Below are 26521 nucleotides of genomic sequence, written 5' to 3' on the forward strand. Positions count from 1 at the left end.
GTCTGTGGATTGGTCAAGGTCATCTGCCCAACCTTGGCAGTTATCAGTCAATGGATCAACCTCAAATGTAGTATGTTGAGTAAAGAAAGTCAGACACAAAAGAATATGTACTGTGTGATTCCAAATGTATGAAGTTCTAAAACAAGCAAAATGAATTTACAGTGATAGAAATCAAAATAGTTGGTTTTGGCAAGGGGGCGAGGACTGTCTGATAAGGAGCCCAAAGGAACTTTCTAGAGTAATGGAAATGTTCTGTGGGTTACATGTGTATGAATTTGTCAAAAATGATTGAATTCACACTAAAGATTCATGCATTTCACTGTAAGTAATTTGTACAGCAATTGAAATATATGGGAAAAAATAGTTGAGCCTGGGGAGGGAGATGATAACTAAAGATAAAAATGACGATACTCCAATCCTCCAGGACGTTCCAGTGACGGAGGAGACACCGTCTTTCTGATAAGGTCAAAGAGCGTGGGGAGGAAAGGACAAAGCTGTTGGACACATTTTACAGCACATATGTGGCCTACTTTTTTTAACCTCTAGTGAATAAAAAGTATTTTTCTAAAAATAAGTTGAACTGGTAATCCTCAGTCTAAATTAAATTTTGGGATGGGAGCGGGAGGGAGGAATAAATGTGGCTGTCACCAGACAATGAACATCAAGACTACAAACTTCAATATCACCATTTTGATGTAAATTGTGTCCTAAAGTCTTCAAGTTTTAAGATTGTCCATTGCATTGAAGATATGAAGCCTCATTCATCTTTTCTGTAAATCACAAAGGAATATGTGATTTAGGGCCTGAGGATCATGAAAATATCTCCCCCACTGCCCTGGCCCAATACTCAAAATGCCCACATCACATATTCCTTTGTGTTAAAGCAGAGATAGGACTGAAGGACCCTATACCACATATCTTACTCACAGCCCACCTCCAACTCATAACATTTGAAAATTTGGTCCTCCCTTTGCAGAGACTCTCTTTCTATCCTTTAATGAGCTTTCCAGCTTTATTTTCTACATCCTTAAAGACACCCTTCAGTTGATAAATTTAACCCTCTTCACAGAGACTGAATCTTGACTATGAGATGACCCAACCTCTTGGAACCGAAGAAGGGAGGCTAGAGAGTTATATCTTCTGTAGATCAGGCAGGAGAAAACAAAAGACTGAAAAAGAGGCTGAAAACACCCCACTTCCTAAACTTTTAGACTACTCTTCTACACCTACTGTCTGTTGACCGTAAAAACATCATGGCGGCACCCTGTTTAAACTATTCAGAGTCACTGAGCACGCAGTCAAGTCACCCCTCCACTACTCCCACAGGTCATCCTGTCTTCATTAATAAATAGCAACAAACTAGTCTGACCCATACAAATAAATGCACTACAGCCCAACAGAAGGTACTAAAACTTTTCAAAAATGAGAAAAAATCACAAGCATTGAGAGGCAGAGTTGTGTATTTACCCTTTTCATGAAAAAAAAAAAAGAAGAAAGAAAAAAATCAAACCTGAGAATAAATCCACCTGTGAGTTCCTATCTCTCTTGAGGTCACCAAAAATCCCTCCTCTTTATTTGCAAACAGTTCAGAAGCTACTGAAGGAAGTCGGCCAATAAATGTTTTTCAGACCAAGATTAATGGCTGATTTGTCATCTGGGAAGGGAAAGGTGAGTCTGCGGCCTCCAAGAGGAAGCAAACCAGAGGAGTTGGGGCCGCTGATTAATGGGGTTGTGAGGAGGCTAATTAGAGCCTCATGGAGGGAGATAAGAGGGACCAAAGGCATTTGGGAACAGCAAAGAGAAAGGTGGGGGCACAGCAGAGGACAGAGAGCAAACAATGAGCTGGCAGGGTAAGGAGTAGGTGCTGCAGAAATAAGCTCCAGAAGCAAAGCAGAGAGACTGTAGGTGGATTCCAAGAAAATAGCATGTCTAGAAAGCTCCTAGAAGCCACAGAGAAAAGGCCCATGTTCCTGAATCTCAGACAAGGTCCTAAAACAAAGTCCTTGTGGCTTAATTTTGAACAGCTAACCACCCCCATGATTGCTCACAAGTGGCCAGCATGCTCAGGGTCACCCAGCATGCTTTCCATTTCCTTCCTATCCCAGTGGCCCTGTGAAACAGTTTGCTCAGTGGTCTGGTAGTTTATTTTGTGGTCAACCAAGATGTACCTTAACTTGGGAAAATCTGCCCTCACACCAGCCCCATATGTATCTCTCAGATGTCCTCATATCAAAGGAGCCATCGGAGACACAGTGGGGCTGAATCCAGGCCTGTGAAGAAACACAGGGAGAAGGGAAGACCCTCCAGGCAACAGGCTCCTGAGAGAGGCCCAGGCCGAAGAGTGCTGAGTGGCCTCTGCAGAAGACTGGCACTGAGCCAGGGTAGGGCCTCAGGCAGTCAGGACCCTGGAGTGTGGCTGAAGTGGAGGGGTGGTGAAAAGGAGAGGGCAACCTACCTTACTTTCCTGAGCAGAGTTTCCTCTTTTTAGGACAGCTGAGCACCATTTGCTCTGTGTGTGTGTATGTGTGTGTGTGTGTGTGTGTGTGTACATGCACGTCTGCAAGAGTTCAATCTCCTCTCTTAGCCTTCAAATGATAAATGTAGGGACTCAACTACCTTTATTGGGGTGTTGCATTTAGGTATAGGAAACAGGCACAAAGTTCCTCAAGCATCTACCTAAAACACAGCAGTATTTCTTCCCCTCTCATTTTATAAATAAGAAGAAAGAGGAGGCAGAGAAAGAGAGAGAGAGAGAAAGGCAAGGAGGGAGGGATAGTCAGAGAGGAAGAAAGAGAAAGAAAAAAGCAAGGAAGAAAGGGGGAGGAAGAAATAAAGAAAGAAAGAGAGGAGACAGAGAGAATGAAAGAAAGCGAGCAGGCAGCTGGTGCAAGAAATAAGTAAGGGTCTTTTCTCCCATTTCCTTGTCTTTTAATAAATCACTGTAGCAGCCTGTGACAGCTCTCTGTTATCCCTAAATGCTCAAGCAAACAGCTTTTCTTTGAGACTATTCAAGTGGCTGCCAGGGCGGCTGGAGCTGGGCAAGCAATGCGGGCCCTCAGACTGCCCCCCTGTAATTCAGTTAGAAAAGCAAGCATGAAGTCAATATTCATTGCGCAGGGTAAGAATTACCACAACATAATGAAATGGTAATGAGCCAGTTCACAAAGGAGACAAGGCAGATAATCAGTTTTTAAGGAGGTGCTGGGCACACGAAGCTGTCAGGGCCGGAGCAGGAGGCCCAGGCATATGGGCCCCCACCTGAGGGGCCTGCCCTCAGCCCTCACCATCTGGGGCATTGGCAAGAGGCCGTCTGGAAACTAAGGGAATCTTGCCAGGCCCTCTTTTCCCGGCCACTTTTCTCCGTTTTGCCATTTTGGGGCCTCGAATTGCCTCAAATGTGAGGACAAAAAGCCATTTCACAGCCATGGCCCCTATGCCTGCTTTCGGGGCGAAGGCCAGCAAATGGGAAAATTGAAAAGTGTGCAGCTGTACCTGGCATATGTGTTTAATGCACTTTCGGGTCATTACCTAGTTCAGGACAGCTGAGCAAGAAGTCACCAAAATAACGAGAACTGAGGAGTAGAATTAGACCCTGGATATTTATATATATATGTGTGTGTGTGTATATATATATATATATATATATATGTCAGCAGCTTCAAATATACAAAAGGATTTATTTGTTTTACAAGATTTCATTTAATACACTTTTCTTAACAGTCAGATTTTCAAATTCCTCGATCAAGCTAGAATCAAAGAAAGGTCCAAGTAAGATGAAGCCATCAGATGAATGGCCGCATACGAGATGCACTTAGATTGACATGGTGCTGGAATTGTTCTAAGGCGATCGGTGTCCCTGGATTTGAAGAGGATTTTTCTTCAGGACATTCAATTTGATTTTATCCTGATTTGTGATTGGCTCATACTTAGGCAGCTGTCAATAATCAACTATTCTGATTTTCCCAGAGTAAATCCGTTGTCATCAAAATCATCATCATCATTTATATTTGTACTCTAGTGACTGCAAAATTAATTTACGTGACCTACAAAAATGCATGTCAAAAAGCGAGGTGATGTACAATTAAAAATAAGGGTTGAAGGGGAAATAAGGGCAGGAGGTGAAATACAGCTCGAGGTCCTACTTCCTTGCAGAGGTGAGCTAGGACTTGGTTCTTGGCTTTCTAGTAATCACCTCAAAGAGGAAAACATAATATGTTCAATCAGTGGACCTCGACCCAGTCCCAAACAATCTGATAGATGTGGCCTGGGGATGGGGAACCCAGGCAGCTGTATTTGTTTAAAATTCCCCTATGAGATAAAACCAGAGCAGTTGCTCAGGAGATAATCATTGATAATGCTCATAGGAAGGAATTATGTTGTATGAGGGATAAACCCTCTCAGCAACCCCTTTACGGTGAGAGCAATAAAAACTGATATATGAAGACATGAATAAAGCCCATGGAACACACAGAAGATTGAGGAGGGGCAAAGGGTACTCCAGGGAAAAGGAACAGCATAGGGAAAGAAAATGAAGCAAGTCACGGAATGTTTAGAGATTGGCAATAACATAGATACATGTGGAATTCAGCATGTTGATGAAAGGGACATTATAAAAGATTCTGAATGCCCTGCTTAAGGTATGAGATTAAGAATGCAAGGAGTCCAACTACCTAGATGCAAATCTTAGCTCCCCTACTTACTAGCGTGTGAGAATTTCGGCATTTTTCTTGCCTTCAGTGGGCCTTGGTTTCCCCATCTGTAAAGGAAAAGAATACCTACCTTGTAGGAATAAATGAGACATTCTATGTAAAGTGTTGAGCATAGCATCTGCTACATTAGCTACTATTGTTATTATCATTATTATTGCTGGTACTACTCTCTATGTAATGAGAATAAGGGTATAAAATTATTTTCAGGAAATACCTTCTAGATATTTTCACATATTATCTTATTTAATTTTGTAACTTCCCAGTTGAATAGGCATTATTATTTTTTCTTCAATAAACCAATTGAGTCTCAGCATGGTTAAGTACCGTGCCCCAGTTTATACAGCAAGAGAGTGACCAAACTGAGATTCAAACCCTGAAACTGTAGAATATTCTAATAATAAACTGAGGCCAACTTACAGTAAAGAAAATGAAGCTTAAATTTCAGAGACACCCTTTCTCACCTTTCCAGGCCCCTCCAAAGCTCTGATTCTAATTTTACCTTCACATTTTTTGTATTCTTTTTCTTAAAGAGAGCCCCTAAATTTGTGTAAGTTTAGGATCCGCCTTGGTGATAACATGAAAGACATAGTGTGATCAGAACTGTGTTCTAAAAAATGAACAAGGGTGACCAAGGGTAAAGTGATAGAAGGAAGGCAAGGAGAAAATGTGTTTTGTGGGTAAAGATAAAGAGTTAAACATTAGCCACATTGTGTTTGATGGGACCACAGACCAGCCAGGTGGAGATGGCGCAGATATTTGTAAATATGGGTCAGTAGAGCAGACAGGGCAAGAGACACAGAGCATAAATAATGGAGTAGATAATGACTGAGCCTAAGGGAGAAATTATCACCCATAAATATTGTTCTACAGCTATGTCGTCTAATACGGCATGGGGCTATTTAAATTAAAATTAAATTAAATGTAAAATTCAGTTCTTCAGGCAAGTGGCTATGGTATTGGACAGAGCAGATATAGAACATTTCCACCATTGCAGAAAGTTCTGTTGGACAGTACTGGTCCAGAAAGTCAGAAGATGGTTAAGGACGGACTCACAAGGAAACATATGAGGGACAGATGGTGGAAGAGGGCGATAAATAAGACTGTGGCACATGGCCTGTAGAATCAGAAGGAGAACCAGGAGACAGAGACCCAGCTAAGAGACTTTCAAAGGAAGAGTTTATTCTCCAGTTCAGCAGTTAGCAAAAGAAACAACAACAGACTCTCTGCACAGAACTAGCATATGTGTAAACCAGCTGCCTCCAAACCTTCTGTTTTAGTCTGTTCAGGCAGCTATCACAAAATACCACACACTGAGTGGCTTATGAACAACAGAAATTTATTGCTCACAGTTCTGGAGGCTGAAAGTCTGAGATCAGGGTGCCAGCATGGTCAGGTGAGGGCCCACTTCTAGGTCACATACATCTCCTTGTTTCCTCACATGATAGAAGGGGCTAGGGATCTTTCTGGACCTCTTTTATAAAAGCGCTAATCCCATTCGTGAGGGCTCCACCACCATGACCAAAGCACCTCCCAAAAGCCCACCTTCTAACTTCATCATTGTTCAGTAGGAGCCCAACCTGAGAATTTCAGGGAACACAAATTTTCAGTCTGCAGAACCCCTGCATCAGTGCTCCCACAAAGACCTTGAAAAGGTACTGTTTTCTTACAGCCACAAACAACACACCCTGAACTTGGCCCTGCCCAGAAAGGAAACCTTGAGAAGGACAAATAGCAGCTGTAGTTAGAGAAGCAGATGCCCAGGGGCCTGTTTTCCGTCCCTGCCCTCAGCAGAAGCCTTTGAAATTGTACTCAAAGGGACAAGGCACACGCCTGCCAGTGCCAACACACACCTCTCCAACAGGTGGCTGCCTGCATACCTACGCAACTTCCTGTTAGCTTGTGCAATTACCTACAATTCACACAAAAATGCATGTTCTGAGCACAGCCTTTTCTGGCCCACACATGTATGTGCATATTTTGAAGGTGCAAATGAGGCACTGAGCATTCTTTTTTAATGTAGCCCTAAGGGGTACATTATTCTGATCAGCACTAACATAGCCTTCCTACATTAAGGCCTCAACTTAAGGCCCCACTAGAGGCCACAATGTTAAACAAGCAAACAAATCCAGTTTCCCCTGTTGCACAAAGCTTTCCCTTTGCCCTTCACTCCTGCCTTTTTCTATTAAAGTTCCATTGCCTCCCAAGCGCTCACCTCATCCAAAAATCTCTCTAGTCCTTCCCCAGACTCCAGCTTTATATTCCAGATATTCGCAAGGGTATCTGGGTCTGTCTCTCCTTCCTAATTATGGCCTTGTCTTTCAAAACTTTGTCTACCCCACAGTATCATGCATTGACATTTTGAAATGTGTCCAGTGCACCTTCTCCTGGAATGAGTCACAGAATCTATAACTCTAGCAGAGTCCAGCTAGGTATTTAGCAAATCATTTTCCCTTTTCCTCCTAACACAGCTGGACCATGTTTCCCAGCTTCCCCTGTTGTTCTATCAGGCCATGTGACCAAGTTCTGGCTATCAGAGTGATATGTATTACACCTCCAGGTGGGGGCAATTTTTTAACAGATGTTTCTGCTACATATTTGATCTCTTCCCTCATCTACTGGCTGGAAACAGAGGACTCAGTAGAAGGCTCCATGACCTTGGATGGCACAGCAACTAGATAGAAGGAGCCGAGGTTCCTGAATGACTGTGTGGAACAGAGCCCCTCCTCTGCCCACCTTTATTGGACTATGATAAAGAAATAAATCTTTTTTTTGTTAAAATTCTGAGACTTCGAGTTTGTTTCTATAGTAATCAGCCTCCTCTGATGTGGTAAATGGATTGCAAAATTTCTCCGTTATTTTTCTCCTAGGTAATGTGGTTTAGTAGCCTCTTTTATCAAATGTTGGAGTCTATTTTCTATCCCTTGAACCTAGGATTGGCCATGTGATTTGCTTTGGCAAATGAAACAGCAGAAGTGACAGTGTGCCATTCCAAGCCTAGCCCTCAAGAAGCATGTGCATGCTTTCATGTGGATATAAAAAATGTTTTGTGATTGTTCTGTTAAACCCTGCCAATGAAAGGATGCTTCTCATCTTTTAGTTGTCTTTAAATATTTAACCAGTTCTCCCAATAAAAATGTATTTAGTTGAGATTTGTTTTGTATATGATAGTTTCAATGGTCTTTGGAAAAGATAAAAAAAGAAAAAGCCAACTTTAACACTTATCTTTTACAAATATGTCAGAGACCCTACTAATAAAGGCTGGTAATGTTTCAAAACTAAGATTAAGAATTATCTCTGTGGGTTCAAAGAGAAGGAGGGAATTGGATGGTTTTGAGAACTTCTATTTCACATACATAGCAGCTTGTGAACAGTGTCTGGTGTTTTTCTTTGTAGTAATAACTGTTATGTCTAATAGCAACATATCTTTATCCTTTGTGGAATGAACTAAGGTATTACTATAAATAACATCTTCCCTTACAGTCATACCTGAAAAAAACCGAAGTAGGGTTTTCTTAAAAGTTATGTGTTTGATTTAACATTGTTTCAATATTAGCTCACCACTAAGCATTACATCATTGTATTAATTATTTGAATTACATTCACTTTTTCCACTTGTTTGCAAGGTCTCTTTGAGCAGTCTATTTTTGGCTGAGAGTTTTTCCAGTGGTTCCACTCAAGGAAGTACCCACTTGTTTTGAGTAGCACATCTTGTCTGCAACAGTGTTTCTCGAACTTTAGTATGCATATATATCCCCCGGAGATCTTGTTAAAATGCACATTTGGAGGCAGTAGGTCTGGGGTCAGGACTGATATTCTGCATTTCTAATAATCTCCTAAGCGATGTTAGTGATGTTAGTCCATGGACCACACAAGAGTCTACAGTGGACTTTTGCTATGCTAGACTTCCCAACACTTACAATTTTACTGAGATGAAACATGATATAGTGCATGAAGATCAGGCCAGAAAATAGGCAATGTTTGCATAATGCCTATAATTCACCCTGTGATCATCTGCCTGAACTCAGTCCTGTGTAAAACCAAACATGTCATCACCTAGCTAGTTATTTGCTGAATAAAATCAAAACATTTATTTGTGTTGACACAGAAAACAGCAGTTCTTGGACATCTTTTCATTCTAAATTCACATCTAAATTACTTTCACATTCTAAAGAGGCTGGATTCCTCCACTTCTTCCTGTAATTCTCTTTTCTTTCCTTGTCTATCCCTATTACCAACCTACCATCTTGAATATATGTCGACCAAGGCTAAATACTAAATATTAAATACCAAGGCTAAATGGTATCTACTGACTCTAGCACTCATGGTAAGGTATATACAAGTTGGGTTTTTTTATTCAGTTGTTTGGTCCATCTTTTTTACTTGATAGTAATTACTATATATGGGATTAGAAATTCTATTGGGCAGCACATAAAACCAATTCAGCAGGAGAGCATTTTTAAGGAGATGTAGCTTCTGAGATTTGGTTTAAGCCCTTAAAAGTGAGTGTCTTTCAATTTTATGGTCACAGTGTTTGGATCAAGTGGATCCTTCAGCCACTAGTCTACCATCGCAAAAGGCTTATTTTTGATAGCTCATAACAAAAAGTACGATTCATGGATTAATAGAAAGATCCATCACTTGAGCAATAGAAAACTAGGTTCTGGCTCCCCCTAATTATCAGGGTGAGCTTGCACAAGATGTGCTGCTTCTCTAAGTTTTATTACTATTGATTATAAAAATAAGTGTTCAGGTCTAACTTTTCTTCCAGCTCAGACTTCCCTTGACCTGAAATGCCTCCAGACCAGAGTGTGTTCACAGCAAGTGACCCACACAGTACTATCAGCTCTGTCATCACACCTACTTCAGTACATGGATCCTTGGCCATAAACACTTTAGGCAAGAAGGTCCCCAGAGTAGCTTATGCCAACTTCTTCACTTAGCGTGAGAAGAAATCAAGGTCCTGAAAGGCAAGATAACCTTTCCAAGGTCACATGGCCAGTTAAGGGCAGAGTGGAGATCAGAACACAAGTTTCCTAATTCTCAGTCCAATGGTTTACATGACAACCTGTGAACTCAGGAAGCCAGGCTTTAAGAAGTCACTGCAGGGTTAAAAGTTGTCCCTCCATGCTGGCTACCATGGAGCTCTTATAGGAGAGAAGTGTCCACGCACTGGCAAGGCCACCAAAAACAACACAAACTCATTCTTTTCCATGTTTTTCTGCAGTACTGGGATATAGGAAAAGCTATATACACATTTGTTGAATGAGAAAATATTTTATCATTTTATCAGAGATATATATGAAACCATTGGAAGAAAAATGAGCCAGAAATCTGCCTAGCCCAGTCATGCTGCAAGTTGACCTAAAATGTTCAGTGGTCACATCAGTTTCATAGCTCCCCTGTCTTCGACACCCTCTCCTGGGGGCCGGGCGGCTGTCAGGCTCACAGGACCGCACAGGCGTTTTCTTTGATGCCTCCCTGTTCAGTGTCACCGAGACGGCCTGATTGGGGGGCCCCGAGGTCAAGGCACTATCAGGAGTAAGGTTTCTTAAGTGCCATGTGTGAGACACCATCTGACACTGTTTATAGATCGATTTAGCCCCTTATTGACCATGGACAGAAGTTAAAAGCATTGCTTTTGGAACTCAAATGTGTTAACTTCTGAAGTGATGTTTGAATTAGGGTTAAGAAGGGCCCAAAGTTTTGATCTGCTGATTGGGGCGGGGAGGGAGGAAATGGACTAAAAAAAAAATTTTTTTTTTTCCAGAAAAGAAATCAGACTATTTTGACTAAAATTAAGAGACTGGCTTATAATGAATCTGTCAACTTCGGGGTTGACATGAGATGACTACAGAAGTTTCTGAATTCTGCAGCTGCATAAATGTAGATGATCTATTAAAATGTAACTACTGATTCTTGAAGTCGCTCACTGAAAAAAGTAACTTCCCTCTTCAATAGATCAAGGCCAGAAAGGGAAGCATCCTTTGGATTCAGACCCAAAGCAATCACATGAAAGTCAAATAAAACAACATCCCACGCCTAAAAGCTACCCATTAGGGATAGAATAGTCTCACAGTAAAAAGACACAGACACTCCACAAATCCCACTGTTGGAATTTGGCACTGATTCTCTGAAAGGTTTTGGATTCATAACACAAAAGATCTAACAAATGAATTTGCCACATTTTAATAAACTATATGATTAAATGCCTATAATCTATGTGTTACATAGTGGGATTGACAATTTTCAACTGATGTATTTCTTATCTAATCATGTGGCATAATAGGAAGCAGTGGCAATTAAGATAATTAGATATCAATAGGAAACAGCTCTTCTGATTAGAACCAAAGACTGGGCATGCTGCATATTCAACACATGGAAATCAACGTGTGTGGCATGTTATGAGCTGGCACAGACACACTTCTGCAATGTAGTGATGATTATTGCATTAATGATGAGCATGAGGCATGACAGGTGCTGGGGTCCCTTTGTACCATTCAGAAAAGAACAAATGATGCTCAACAGGGTTTGAAAAGTTTAATAAACTCTATTATGCTCTAATCCTTTTAAAATTAACAAAGTGAATTAAATATTAGTTAATTCTCTATTAAGCTATATATTGATGAGCCAAGGTTTCACCAGAGAAGAGTTTGCTGTGGAATTTACCAACCCAGTAATAAATAGACCAGAATCCTTAGAAAATTAATGAAATGATATCTATAAGTAAAATGTCAAGAAGGAAAAAAATGCAGTGTTGATAATTAACTAGGAAATATATATAGGCAACTCAAAGGACACTTTAAAACCATTTTTGGACTCCATTCACAATATTAAGAAGCATTAAAGACCTAAATTTTTAATAGCCTCTAAGCTAAATGTAATGTGGGCACAGATATTTCACAGGATCAAGATGTTTGTTACAGTACAGTACAAGATGGCTTTGTACAGTCTTTGTGTCTTTTATAAATCATGTTAAATAAGACTTGTAATTCATCTTGAGCTCTGTAAATAAAAACTGAAACTTTCATCATTCATGTAATTGTCTGATAAATATTTGTTAGACGTCAATACTGGTGTCCTATCAACATACACATCTGGAAGAGTCCATTCGAATGTCCCTACCTTACTCAAATGCAGGGACATTATCCAAATGATCAGATAAGGAGCATGCCCATATGGCCTAAGCATGTTTAATTGTGTGTGTGTGTGTGTGTGTGTGTGTGTGTGTGTGTGTGGCAGAGTGAGGGATGAGGCAACGTGTATATATATTATGGCAGAAAGAACTAGAGTTAATCATTTTTCAGGCCCTTGAATAATACTTGTGGTTCAGTAGGATGAAAATTTAGAATGTGGACTCTGATAGCTATCAGGTCTACATTCTCTGAGAACCGCCCCAAACCCATCCATTCTTTAATTGTTTAGTCAAGAATTCTTTATTGAGCATTTATTAAGTACCAGGAAATATTCTAAGAAAGTAATAGTTCCTGAGAACAAAGACAAGTTTCCTTCTACCTGGTGTAACAATCAAAGTCAAACAAATTTTTAGAAACAAGTAGATCTTCTGATCCATATTTTTCATCATAACTTTATGATATACAAAGACTTGATACTGAATAAAATGCTTATATGGCAATCCCATTTTAATTAGGCTGAATTCCGTTCCTAGGGAAATAATGTGGGCTGAGAATGAAAGAAAGAGAATCGTCTCACATGTAGGAAGGAAAATTGTCCATACAAGTGAGGCTTTGGTAACTCCTCTATTGCTTTAAAGACTGAATTGAAATTGCGCTAAAAAGTAATATTTTTTTCTCCCACTTCCTAAGTTCTTCTAACTGGGCTAAAAATCAAATTAACAGAAACAGATTAACAGGAGAAAATCAAGTTTTAATACAAGCACACGGAGAATTTACATAAGCATGAAAATGCCAAAGGCAGTGAGGCAACACTGGGTATATATGAAGTTTTGGACAAAGGAGAAAAGGGGTGAGGGGACAAGATCTTAGACTGCAGAAGTAGGAATAGGAGATTTACAGATAGTGGAGAAAGAGTGGAACACACACTGCAGGCGAATTCTTGCTAGGCAACTCAGAAACAAGGGGACACAGGGTATCTACCTAACAGGACCCTGCCTGAAGCTCTGTTTTGTTTTTTTGTTTTTTTTACCACACTTAATTCAAATTAGGCTAAGGAGAACATCCTGTTTCCCTTCCTGGAGCAGACTTTTCCATCTAAATCTCTTAGGCAGGAAGGAACAGAGTTAAAGTTTTGGAGTCTTTTGTTTCTTAACAAACAGCTTAAAATCAATATCCCAAAAGGCAGCTTCAGGGTGGTAAAACTTTGTCCCCTTCAAAATAAAACAGTTCAAACCAGCATGGAGAGAAGAAAAGCTGATTTGGACTAGCGCCCTCCTATAAATTAGCATGATTCCAAAGTCTGCATAACTAGTTCTTCTGTCTTAGATGCGTTTGTAAAAACGGCATCCCAACCTAGGAGACAAAGGCATCATTAGTAGACATTAGTAATGGTAGAAGCAACAGCTCCCAGCTCAAGTTCCTCTGTTGACATCTGAAATGCTCGTACTAACTCAAGCTTTTTGCTCTGGTCACATAACTCTTCCAGCTGTGGAGTATTTCGAAGTACAAGAGGCAATTCTAGAGCAGGGTCCACTAGATCACCCTTCAACATTCAGTTTCTATGTCTCTAATCAATCTAAAATGCCACAGAATGTTTCAAAAATATATGTGTACCTGATGCCAAATTGCTTCTATGGAAACCACGATCTATTTAGACTTATACAAGAAAGCTGGCATTTGCCAAATTTAAAATATCAGAAAAAAATCCTTAATTACAATCTTGTTGGGATCAAATGGTGTAACTGGAATTTTTCCATTTTGACCTACTTTGGGGTTAGCTAGTATGAGTATTAATTCACTTTTCATTTGCTTAACAATTCACTTCCAAGGCAGCTGTTAGTAATCACCAGAAGAAATAAAAGAACTAGAATAGATATGCAAGCATGCAATCATAGTAAAGAACAGTGAAGGAGAAGGAGAATGGAGAAAGACTAGGCCACACTTGCAATGTTTTGCTCATTAAGGAAGAACAAAAAATGTCCACAGAGTGACTGGATATCTGCCCATAAGTGAGGCATCCATGGTGATGGCTGGAAAGTTTTTAAGGACGGAAGATATTCAAAATACTCATTCGTACTCAGCGAAGCCTGATGATTCCTTCCTGGTGGGTGGCAAAATGTGACAAAGAACCTGAGTCATCGAATATTTTTTATTTGCCAGTTGTATATGATTCCTCTGTGTACATGGGTTTATCTGCATAGTTTGATATTAAACAAAAAGCTGCAAGCACTTTACCTTAAGAAAAAAATAGAGGCTCCCAGATTCTAGTTCTCCCATTTACATATCACTTTTTCCATCTCTCTACAAACATAAAAAGCTTCACATCAAGGAAAATAAGGCTTCTCAATTCATTACTCACGCATGGTACCACACACCTGTCATTATTCAACTCTTAGTTTACGAATAAGCCACAGAACATTTTACAAGCACAGAGCAAGCCATTTTATTGATGGGAATGTAATTCAACATTCTTTTATACTTTCCCTTGTTTACTTCCAAGCATAGGGTGGCTCCATAAAAAAGACTGGCTGGGAACACATGCAAATTTCCAATCAACACCTGTCTTTGAAAATTCCCTGGGTCTCTTGTCAACAGTCTGACTTACAGAATATCATGTTCCTACTCACCTTTTTTAACATCTAGTAATTAGCCAGAAAGAAAATCCATCAGGACTCTTTACCACTGTGTAGTAAAGGAAGCATGAAATGCAGGTATCTCTTAACCTTGCTCTTAAAGGCCATTGAAACTACTCCTCTTACACTCTGTAAAACATTTCTGGGGTGATGACAGTTCTACAGCAAAACAAATAAGCAAACAAAAAACACATTTTCCTTCCTCATTATGCTTTTCAACTGTAATAGAAAATAGGTTTTGCTGGTGTCTTGACTATTGTCAAGAATAATGATAATCCTTACATAATGTAATAATGCCTTGTATCTGTATAACATCTTTGCCTTCAAAAGCTCAAAGCACCTTCATGAAGCACTAGCTTTATCACCTCCATCCTCACTGACATGTACTTAGGCATATATGCAATCCTCACATACAGAACAGGAAAATAGAGATACTCAGAGGTTGAGCTGATTCTCTGAGTTTGCACAATCTAGTTAATAATGAGGCTGGAACGCTTCGTATTCATTTACTGAGTTGCTTTCTCTTCTCCTTAGAAGATTCCAAAACACATAAGTAAATTAATCTGACATTTCTGAGAAATGAAGAATAATGGGTGGTTAAGGCAGAAAAATATTTTACTCTTACCATCTCATAACAATACATACTATTTAAGGGCCTTAAAAATGTTCAGACCCCTTATTTCTAGATGAGTATTAATTATAACTTGGAGGCTGACCATCAGTAGATACGTAGGACAGGAGAAGAGGCAGAGATATGAGTTTCAAGAGTGTTACTTCCAGCCTCACTAAAGTAGGATGCCAAAACTACCAATCAGAATTCAGGCACCACAACAAACACTCTATGCATGATTTCTCACTTAATCCTACATCAGCCTTCAAGGAAGGTAATAGCATCCCCACTTTAAAGATGAAGAAAGTAAGACTTGGGAGGTTAAGTTACTTGTACAGAAGCTCTAGCCAGGAAATGGCAAACTCTAGGTGGTCTCACAAAGGAGATGATTTGTTGAGCCTGGAAGTCCTTAAAAATAATCTGTCTTCAATTGTGAGTAAGGCAGAATGATGGGTCCCAGATAAGTGACCTTGAGTGCGTATGTTAAGTTGAATCATAAGAAATTGCTAATATTCACCTGCTTTTCACCTATAAGAATGGATATTTTATATGATTCAAACTATTACAAGAGGTGGGGAGAGTCCCTGAGATGTACTTAGGGAAAAAATCTCAAAAGTATTAATACTAAGGGTAAAGTCAGAGGCTGCCTTTGAAAACACAAACCAGGGCTTTAAATAAAAGAGGCCGGTTGGATGGAGAATTGTAATTCAAAAAATGCACCAGTTCATAATAAGCTTAGTGAGAAAGGGTGTGTTCCCACCACTTGAGCAGAAACTTCCTTTCCCAAGCCCTTCTAGGATTTTGCCCTTCCCATTCATCCTTTCTGATCAAATTCATCCTTTAGGTAAACACAGGAGGGATTAGAGACCTTTAATTGGCTTTGAGGAAGAAATGGTAATCTGAGATGCTGGGGCAAGAACTATCTTGTGTCTTGTGGGAGAGAAGCAGGGAGAGAAAGAGGAAAAGAAATAGCTGCAGCTTGACAGACTGTTTCCAGCCAAGAATATTCAAGAACAGACAAGACTGTCAAACCATTCACCCAAATTTGGCCATGGGCTATGAGCATGCCATCTTGGATTTCTTTTTTCACTCCAGCTCTTCCTGTGTGAAGTAGGGAAGTTCAATGGCAACCCAGAGTCTAAATAAGTGGTTTTCACACTTTAGCATGTGTCAATATCGCCTGGGGCCTCAAGCAATAGGGTAGATTTTGCTTTATTAGGTTTGCAGTGTGCCCTAACAAGTTCCCAGGTGATACTGATGTTTCTGGTCCAAGGAGCAGACTTTAAAAACCACTAGCCTAACTTATAGCTATGTCATACAATTGCATTGCATTTTCTTGCCATGCAATTACCTGAGCCATGCCTGCACATACAGAAGCCACACATGATCCAAGAGGATAAACCAAAGAGATGACACTCCCCCAGGGATGGACTTTGGTGCAAATCAAGTTGCAATGATAAGGAATTGGCTTTGATGCAAACTTAGTTGCAATACAACTGACTCTGTGGGATTTATATTAATAATAAGAGCTAACAGTTATTGACCAGGCAGTGTGTCATCTCTACCTATATTATCTTTGAGGTAAGTGTACTGTTATCACTGCCGTTTTATAAATGTAGACTCTGAGCCTCACTGGGTTAAGTCTATGGTCACTCAGAGAATAAGAGAGCTGGATGTAGAATCCATGACTCTCTGACTTAACTGCTGTACACTGTACTTCCTAAACTCAGAAACACTAGACCAGGAAGAGAGGTCCACCTTCAGTGTTCTTTGATAAAGGAATAAACATAGGTGAATGGGAGGCCATAGCTCTTTCTTCACTCTACTTTATTATGTCTTCTCTGGGTAATGCAAACATTCTCCTCCAGCCCCATTTCCTCCTCGACCTTTCCCATGCTAGCACATGGGAAAATGCTTCATGTATTACAGTGCAGGAGATTAGAAAAGGGGGTACCTGGCTACCAGAAGTGGTGTCTCAGTTTTACTTATCTTCTCTGGTGAAACAAATACCTCATTCCATGTGGGAACATCACCTGGTGTTTGGGGACTCTGGCCCCGGAAATATGATTTGAGGCTCCAAAGGAAGTTGATTGCAAGGAGTGGAACACCTTAAACAAAAAAGCTTCTTGTTTTTATAACACCCAGTTCTTGCATTGTCTATCCCATCTCTTTGATGTTGTGGGATAGGAGGTGGGAGAATGGAGCTGCAGAGATACCAGGCTCTTATCTGAATATAGAATTGCTTTCATTGTTACTGCTCTGACTTCGATATGCTTCTTAACTAGTCTCATAGCTTGCTTCTTCATCCTGAAGTTCCTACTTTATAGCTTAATTCGGGACCTGGCTTTCAGAGCCACTTGCCTGGGACCAGAAGCTTCTAGGGTAAGAGATGATGAAGACTCCCCTCTTGATTGGAAAATGCTGAGCTTTCCCCAGGCATTTGGCATACAAAGTTCAGGTAAAAATTATAGACCAAATCAGTGGCTAGGGACAGATCTTCAGGAACACTTGCCACACAATGGCCCATCACTAGCTCCAGAAGAGTGATGTTGCATTGTACTTTTGTCCTAATTCACCCCTTTGTTTCACCAAACTAAAGTACACAGATGTGTGGCCACAAGTCTGCTTCTAGCAAAACACATCCTACTGTCCCTAGTGATACATTTGGCCCAAAACAATCTCCCTTTATACTAACTATTTTCAAATCTGTGCAAATATTTCCACATTAAAATTTCACATACCCTTTGACCCAGCAATAGCATTTCTAGATATTTATTCTACAGATATACTTGCACATGTCCAAAATGAGGTATAACAGAATTGGCTATAATAATAAAATACCGGAACCAATCTAATCCATCTGATCCATCAGTAAGAAACCAGCTAAATAAATTACAAATAATGTGCAATCATTAAGAATGAGGCAATCTACCTGTACTGACATGGAACAAATCACCAAAATGTAGAGGAAAAAGAGGAGAAGAATTTTATACATAATGTGGCACCATTAGGGTGAGAAAAATGAAAAGTGTATATGTATGTATACCTATATATGCATACATATATGTGTGTATGTATGAATATGTGTGTGTGTGTGTGTGTGTGTGTATGTATATGTGTTAATATGTATATGATGGTAATAGGATATGTTTCCAGAATATCTCTGGAAGGAATCATAAGAAACTAGTAATGTTGCCAGTTGCTTCATGATAGATATTAGATGATACGACCTAATTGTTACTCATTCTTCCTGAGAGGACTTGAAATTGATTTCGAACATTATTCCATGCAGCCTGAAGTAGATTCAAAATGGAAAGGTAATAATATGGAACAAATCTCATGCCTCCTCTGACCACAATGGAAGACCCCCAGGGTCCACACATGCTGGAACACTATTGGCACATACACCACCTACTCCAGTTTCTATCAAGATCACTCTTTAATAATCTATAGCAGAATTTTCCTATGAGAACTGCTAGGTTTTATAAAGAGAAGAAAGGAGATGTTGACATAGTAAGGCAAAAATACAAAATCCCAGAGGACTTTGAGACGGGCCTACAAAAGAAGGCAGTGTCCTCAGGTGAATGCAGTTGGGTGGAATGAAGATTCAAGGGTCACATTTCTTAAAATATAGAGTTGCTGGAGACCTTGAACTTCTGTGAACAAAATCTTCGGAAATATATAGCAAACCTATGATATTTTCTCTAAATAAAGTAATATTTCTCAAAATGTGCTTCTTAAATCACATGTTCTGTCCATGTATACTCCATGCACATGTATTCAATTCCAGCCCTCATGTATTTTCCTTTATTTTTTTTTCACTGTTTGCCTGCCAGGTGCATGGGCACAGCACCCTTTGCTGGTACACTCCTCTGAATTTAGCGGGCACCAGAATCACAGCTCTTTTAGAACCAGAAAGGAAATTAGAAATTGCAACTCAAGGAAGCAAAGGGATTTATTTGCCCAAGATCCTGTAATAGCGTCACTGGACATAGAATCTTTGAATCTTTCTCTCCTAAAACATCTACTAGTCTCTCTCTACTGGCTCTATTATTCCAGCACAGAAGTAAATTCTTATTTCCCTCTTACCCCTCCACAATCTAGAACCTATGTCCTCTTTTAAGCGACTGTCTTTTATGTCTTCTCTCCAACAAGCTTCTGGATTGTTTTATCTCTGCTCTGTCTCCTTAACTCTGTTGTTAAGCTTGCTCCCTCACCAATCCACAGAAAAGTCTCTCTCTAAGGATACCTGTGACCTGCCATTGGCAAATCTTATAATACAACCGGTTTCGTCCTTATCATAAGAAAGTCTCTGAATACATAACACCCTTAACCACTTGCTCCTCCATCATCTTCCCTCACTCCTGGTTTTCCTCCTGCCTCTCTTCCTCATTCTGTCTCTCCTCTGCAGAATCCTCTTCCTAATCCCACCCTTGAAATGCTTACTTTCTGTCTTCTTGTCTCACTCTACACATTTTCCTGGGCTTATCTTTTCCTATTCATTTTATTTGTATCAAAAGCTTCCAAATGCCTTATCTTCAACTTTAGTTATTTCAACGATCCATAACTCAACCTCCAACTTCTTATGGAATATCATCATTTGGGTGTTCCTCAGGCACAACAAACTCCACATGTGCAGAAATCTGAATGCATCATCTTTTTTTATCCCCCAAACCACTAGTACATTCCCTATTTTAATGAACAGTAATTCCACCCCCCTAGTCACCGAAGGCTGAAATTTTAGAGTTATCTTTAATTGGTACTTCTTCATAAACCTCACATCCCATCAGTCACCAAGTCTTAATGCCTCCATCTTTGAAAAACCCGTCTAATCCATACTATTTTCTCCATTCAAGGGCCATTAGTTTAGGTCGTCATTACTGCTCAATGTGCTGTTACAGAAGTGCCCTAGCTGCTGTGCTTGCCTCCCTCCATTTCTGTCTCTTTCTATTTAACAACTCTGATTTTTTTGTTGAAGTCCCTTTTATGATGCTGAGTGACCTTAAGATGGCATTCCCAGATCCTTATGTGACCTACAAGGTTCTCCATGATCTTCCCTCGCCTACGTTTCTAGCGTCATCTCCTGCTTCTCCCCTACCTCCATCTGTATTGAATAGCATACAGTCTCCCAAAGTTCCAGCCCGCAGCCTACCGGTAAGTGCTAAATGTGCTATTGCTTCTGCACATTGCCCTTCCCTACCTCAATCACTTGCCTGATTTCTACCCATTCTGTAAACGCAGCTCAATTATAACTTCTTCTCACAAATAGTCTTCTTCATACCAATTTCAGCTGAGTTAGCTGTTGTTCATCTCTACCTCTAGGATTCTCTGTATTTCCTTCAATGTTTAATGCTGCGTGTTGCACTTAAAAGAACTTATCTCTTTTTAAATTAATCTTTTCTTCTCTTATAGTTTTTGCACCTTGAGCATAGGGACAATTTTTTTACTTCTCTTTCTATCCCTAGGGTCTATGTAGTGTCTATTACACAGTTCATGCCCAGTTCCTCATAAGTGATTAAAGAGTAGGATGTCATTCTTTTGGTTTCTAGAACAGTATTCTCTACACTACATCTAAATAAAAATTGCCTGATTGATTAAAAAGGAGGTATATCAGTAATCAACAGTGATTTGTAAAACATGAGGTTGTTCTTTACACTATACAGAGACGTAACTGTACAAATTTCCCATTATTCCAAAGACCTGATAATTGGAACTATGTTCCAAGAACTGATTTAATTACTATTTAATTGTGCCCTAAGTATTAAGTTATTCATTCAAGTATTTATATATGCTGGCTTCTTACTACTGGTTAAAGTTTGAGATGCCCCTTCTACCTAGATTAACTTACTGAGGTTCATTTTCAGATTCAATTGCAAGTTATAATAATTTCTGCACTCCCAGGAGTCTGATTCCATGACTCTCATCCAGAGAATTCCTCAGCTGACTTGCAGGTTTGTCTAGAAATGTCTGGTCCTTGAGAACACCCTCAATTGTCTGTAAAGACACAGATGAAACACTTTGAGGAATTCTCTCGTTCCACACCACCCCATCTTCTCCCATCCTCTTTCATTTGACAATGAAATGTGAGGGTCAGTGAGTCTGATAAATCATGTTTAGATTCACTGGAAATTTGCAACATTTTTATTTCCAGATTTCATGCCATAAGACCAACTTACAGGGCAAACTACTTTAGAGTAAAGATATTTGGGGTCTAAATAATGAAACCCATCCAAGTAGACACCAAGATGTACTCATAACACATAACTGTAAAACAAATAGAAACCACCTGCAAAGAGCCCACTAAACTCCAGAAATTAATTTGTACATAAATTTGTTTAGAACTCAAAGTTTATTTTCCCAGCCAAGCTATGTTATACATCATGAATACCTGCTTTTAATAGGTATTTAATGTCCTTTAGTTTAACTCTGATAGAATCAAAGAATTCTTTTGCACATCTAATAGTATTTATGTGTACAACAATGTAAATCCAACTTCCAGTGAGTAAAGTATCTGATTTTTCCACAACCCTTGCAGAGGTTGAAACCATGTTTGAGGAGGATGAGGAGGAAACCCCCAAGACAGGGCAAAGGGGAGTTTGCTAGAGCTCTAGACTGCTGGGCTGTAGAAGCTGTTTCCTGCAGCCAGTCACATCCCAGCTGGGCATTTGTACTTCAGGAGGCGGTGCATAAAGTTAAAAGGAAATTCCACAGCATCAGACAGACCCAAACCGAAGGACATTCCACAAGATAACTGGCTTGTATTCATCAAAAATATCATGAAAGACAAAGACGAAAGACATGTTAACTGAATGCAACATGCGATCCAAGATTTTCTTTTGGTACAAAGAACATTACTGAGACGATCAGGGAAGTAAATGAGATCTATAAACTAGATAAAAGTACCATATCAATGTTAATTCCTGATTTTGACAATGCTAATATGATTATATTATATAAGAGAGTGTCCATGTTTTTAGGAAAGAAGCACTGAAATATTTAAGGGTAAAGAGGCATCATGTTTGTAACTTATCCTCAAACATTTCTTGAGAAATTACATATATACATATATATATATATATATATATATATATATATATATATATATATATATATATATATAAGAGGAAAAGAAAGGAGAGAGGGAGGAAGCAAGCAAGGAAAGAAGGAAGGAAGGAAAGAAGGAAGGAAGGAAAGAAGGAAGGAAGGAAGAAGGAAGGAAGGATGGAAGGAAGGAAGAAGGACGGATCTGAAGAAAGGAAGGAAGGAAGGAAGGAAAGAGGAAAGGACAGAGGGAGGGAGAGCAGATTGGTAAAACTCTGAAGGTGAATGTGAAAGATATATAGTAATTTGTGCACAGTTTTGCAACTTTTTGGTAGGTTTGAAATTATGTTAAAATTAAAAAAAATTGAAATTCCACTGTTATTATAATTCTGTCATGTGATAGAATTCTGTCATGTGGTATTAGAAGCCTAACATGCTTTTTAATTTTTTTTTTTACTGGAGTAACAATGAAGCAATGCTACAAGTCCTCCAAATTGTGAAGCCACACCTTTGAAAGTGTCTTTGCCTCTGGTTTCTCTATGCTAAGCTGGCTCTTAGAGGGAAGGTAGAGCCAGCCTACGGCCTATAGCTGCCTCCAAAGGTCACTGTTTTGAGTGTTCTGAACAGAGCTTGCCATTCCGAAGGCATGAGCAACACTCAGCAATTTCACCCAAAACTTTGGTTGAGGCTATTTAATTTGGCTTTCCTTATTTTATTCTGCTATGCTTGGACAACTGTGTGGATCTATTTACAGCTTTCCCGATTGTCTGAGAATGTGGCTTTGAGACAGTGTCATAAGCCATTTCCAACATGGACACTAATGATTTTTTTTATCATACCTAGATCCACTTCTGGGCCTCCCCTCTCCTCTTCTTCTGTAGGGTCGTCTGTGCCACGGGACTTGGACTGGTCCTCTTCATTCTAAGCAGCTCACCCAGACTGCCTCTCTTGGCCCTTCATTCCAGCAGCTCTCGTAGTGAAATGCTTGACATGGCCCTGCTCGGGCTTGTCCACATGCCAAGATCAACATGCAATACGTACTTCTGGGTTTTTTAAAGCTGACCCCGAAATATCTATTTACCCAGACATTGACATTCTCATGAGTAATAGGCAAAGCTCTGAGTATACACTGTTGGTGGCAGAGTAGAATTCAGAATGCCACTCAGAATTTCAGATTTAGGCAGGGATGTAGAGATTGTCAATTCCAACCATCTCATTTTAGGATAAAGAAAATGGGCAGCAAGTGGTAAATAGCTTGCCTACTAAAACCAGCATTAGAACCCAGGTACTCTGTTTCATGATTCATCAGTTCCTTTTGACTCTACCAACAAAACGAACGCACTTGGGTAAAATGACCCCAGGAGCCTGAATTATTAAGTAGGTAATGGCAAAGGCAGCCTCCCAAATACATACTTTGGGATTAGAGACAACATTTCCGAATCCTTTTTCATAGTCTTACATGAAGAAACCTCAAACCCAGGATTCTAGCCAAAAACAATGATTCTCAAGTCCCTATGAAATCCTGGATGGATGTTTAACTGGGCAATGTACTAACTGCCTCCCATGGCAGATGAAGGCCTCAACAGAGTTCCAGAATTGACACTTCAAAGGGAGCGGATGCGTGTGTGCATCTGAATCACACACAGTAGGTTATTTGCTCTTATCAACTGGATGAGTGAGTGCAAGAGAACATGAGAGAAACTTCTGAAAAATAATGCAGAATGATATGTCTCCTATTAACTTGATTCACACGTTTCTCACAGATACAGAGAAGTTTACTGAGAAACTTTATAGGGAAACTTCCAGAAACTTCCAGAAAATATATACTGGAAAAGGAATATTTTATTCTTTCTCAGGTCCTAGTACTAAACAGGACAAACAAAACTATTAACTCATGTATTCACTCATTCACTCTCAATCATTCATTCACTCATTTGTTTATTCATTCACATGATAAATAATTGTTGATTTCCACTTTGTAATAGGTGTCATGATGGATTGCAGTGCAGTATTTATATACCCATTCTTGAAAGTTGTTGACGAGGGTCACTTCTAGGGGCTATTAACTCTCTAATACTTCACGTCTTCCTCATGCCTGGGAAGAGTGGGCTCTAGTGGTCAGAGAGGCCCTTGAGTAAAGTAGGCTGGAATTTGGGCCAGTATGTATAAAAATGTTAAATGTCAAGGGAAAGTGCCTAAGGCACAGAGATCGTTGTTCTTAGTGTATTCTTCCAGGACTGATAAGGTGCTCGGTATGGATGGGGAACAGATGGTGTCGGAAGAGGTGGAAGAAGAGACCTCTGAGATCAGAATGAGGCTGAGAGGTTAGGTCAGTAAAAAAGATCTCTTCCATCATATTAGTAACTTCTTAACAATGGGAAGCTACCAGCATGTGTAAGTATCATCATGATAAGACCAGATTCATAGAAATTAATTTTATAACTGCAGGTTTGATTGTGGAGGTTTCATTGTATTCAAAATACTGATGTGTAAAGATCCATCATTGTGTGTGTGTGTCACAAGTAACACTCATCACATATCTATTGAGCACACACTATGAATATTATCAAGTGCCAGGAATATGCTTTTAATAATTTTTTAAACACAGAGTTTACAAGTGATTTCTCTTAATGAAATACAGATAATTCCACAATCACCATGTAATATCAGTTCTACATGAAGTCCCATGTGGTCTCTTGAGTGGAAACACATAGGAAAGGAGCCACAGCCATAGGGCATTATGCTAGCCGTGGGTAACCACCCCACCCCAGGGATATATATATCTTACACACGAGCACCATCTGTCAGCATTAAAATTGTTTTAAAATGTTGGTTTTTAAAATGCAGTGAGATCACAAATGGGACAATTAGAACAATTGGGAAGATTTTTTTCCTGCTATCCAAGAAAGAGATAATGGTCTTGAACTGAGGCTGAATTTTCAATAATCAAAGCAAGGAGATGAATTTGAGCTGGTTACTCTCCACTTGCTGCTTATCCCACCAGGCCCCTTTTACTCCCATCTCTTCCCTTTCTGTGCCCAGGAGCCTGACTTCTGTGACCTACAGCACTAAACTCCTTTACTCACCAATTTTTGGCTAATCTTTGCTGACTGGAGGCAAAGATGGGCGGGAGGGCAGTCAGGGCTATTTTTGCCCCTGCACCTCTCTTGTATCACCTCAGTTCTGGCAGTGGCTGCATTATACTGTTTCAGCTCTCATTGGGTGGCCCTTCTTGCATAGCTCCAAGCTCACATAGAAGGTACTTTTAGGAATTCCATGGCTTCCCTTTTCCCTCTTATTTACTATGGTGTTAGCATTTCACAGTAGTCCTTCGGTCTTTTATTATTCTTTCTCAGCTTTGTCAACCCTATTTTGTAAGTGGGCTCTTTATTAAACTGTCTGCCACTCAGCTCTTTGAATGTTTCCTGCAGGAAAAGTAATTTTTCCAAATAATGAAGATCGTTTCCATGGTTACGTGGTTAGACTTTGTGATCAACTGGATGTGTGCATCGGAGGTTGAGAAGAAAGAAAAAAATGAGGACTCTCCAGGCTCTGGCTGGAGCAATGGGGCAGATATTCAGTGGTGTCAGGGATAAGCCAGAGTGGAACAGAAAGAAGTAGCCTGAAAGGCAGCAGGAGGAAGGAGTGGGCGGGGTCACTTACCAGTGACCTAGTATCTTAGATGTGTTGACTTAAGTCTCCAAGTAGAGGTGCTGCCATTGGAACAGAGGTGTTAGAGTTGGAGCTGAGGAGTGGAATTAAGACTGGAGATAGATTTGGAAGAATGGAAAGCAATTAAGAAAAACTCAGGCAAAATTTGCCACTTACACTTCCATTCTTTGTCTTCTCTTCTGCTTCTCCCTCTGCTCCACTGCATTCCTCCCCATCTCCCCATCTCTGATTCTCCACATCTCTACCCAAGGTTACCCTCCCAGAATAATACTGTATATTTTCAAGCCTCACCTTTTTTATCAGCAAAGATTTCTAGTTCTTAATCCCTCAGTGACCTGAGTACTATTTTCCAAAATGACCATGAACTCCTCTAACAAATTACCTCCTCCTAATGTAAAAATGAACTATATGTCACTGTTCCAAGGGAGGATTTGTATATTTCAAAGGACAATGGCTGGACCACCACTTGGACAAAGACTGAAGTCCTTGTTTCTCAAAATAGGAATCTGCTCCTTCTGAGGAGACAAGACAGTGTCTGGAGAAGTGCTCAGGGCTGCAGGATAAACATGGCCCATCTTCCTGGAACATCAATTTTACTCATAGATTTGAGGATGGCTGACATTTTTAAATTAAATAAGACATGAATATGTTATGGAAAGGATGTAAAATCCCCAGCAATTTTTAAGATAAAACATAAGCCTCCAAAGCATTCCCAGCCATAAG

General features: G+C 39.8%; 1 long non-coding RNA gene across 2 annotated transcripts in view; it reads right to left on the reverse strand.

Annotated features, from left to right (window-relative positions):
- Window positions 1-26521, reverse strand: part of LOC120611904 (uncharacterized) — a 162553-nt gene that overhangs the window by 95568 nt on the left and 40464 nt on the right. For both annotated transcript variants that reach the window (XR_005655319.1, XR_005655318.1), the window contains exon 2: window positions 20934-21079. This is a non-coding gene — a long non-coding RNA (uncharacterized LOC120611904). The remainder of the gene's footprint in view (window positions 1-20933; window positions 21080-26521) is intronic.

Source organism: Pteropus medius, unplaced genomic scaffold (assembly GCF_902729225.1).
Source record: "Pteropus medius unplaced genomic scaffold, Ma_sr-lr_union100, whole genome shotgun sequence".
Lineage (NCBI taxonomy): Eukaryota > Metazoa > Chordata > Mammalia > Chiroptera > Pteropodidae > Pteropus > Pteropus medius.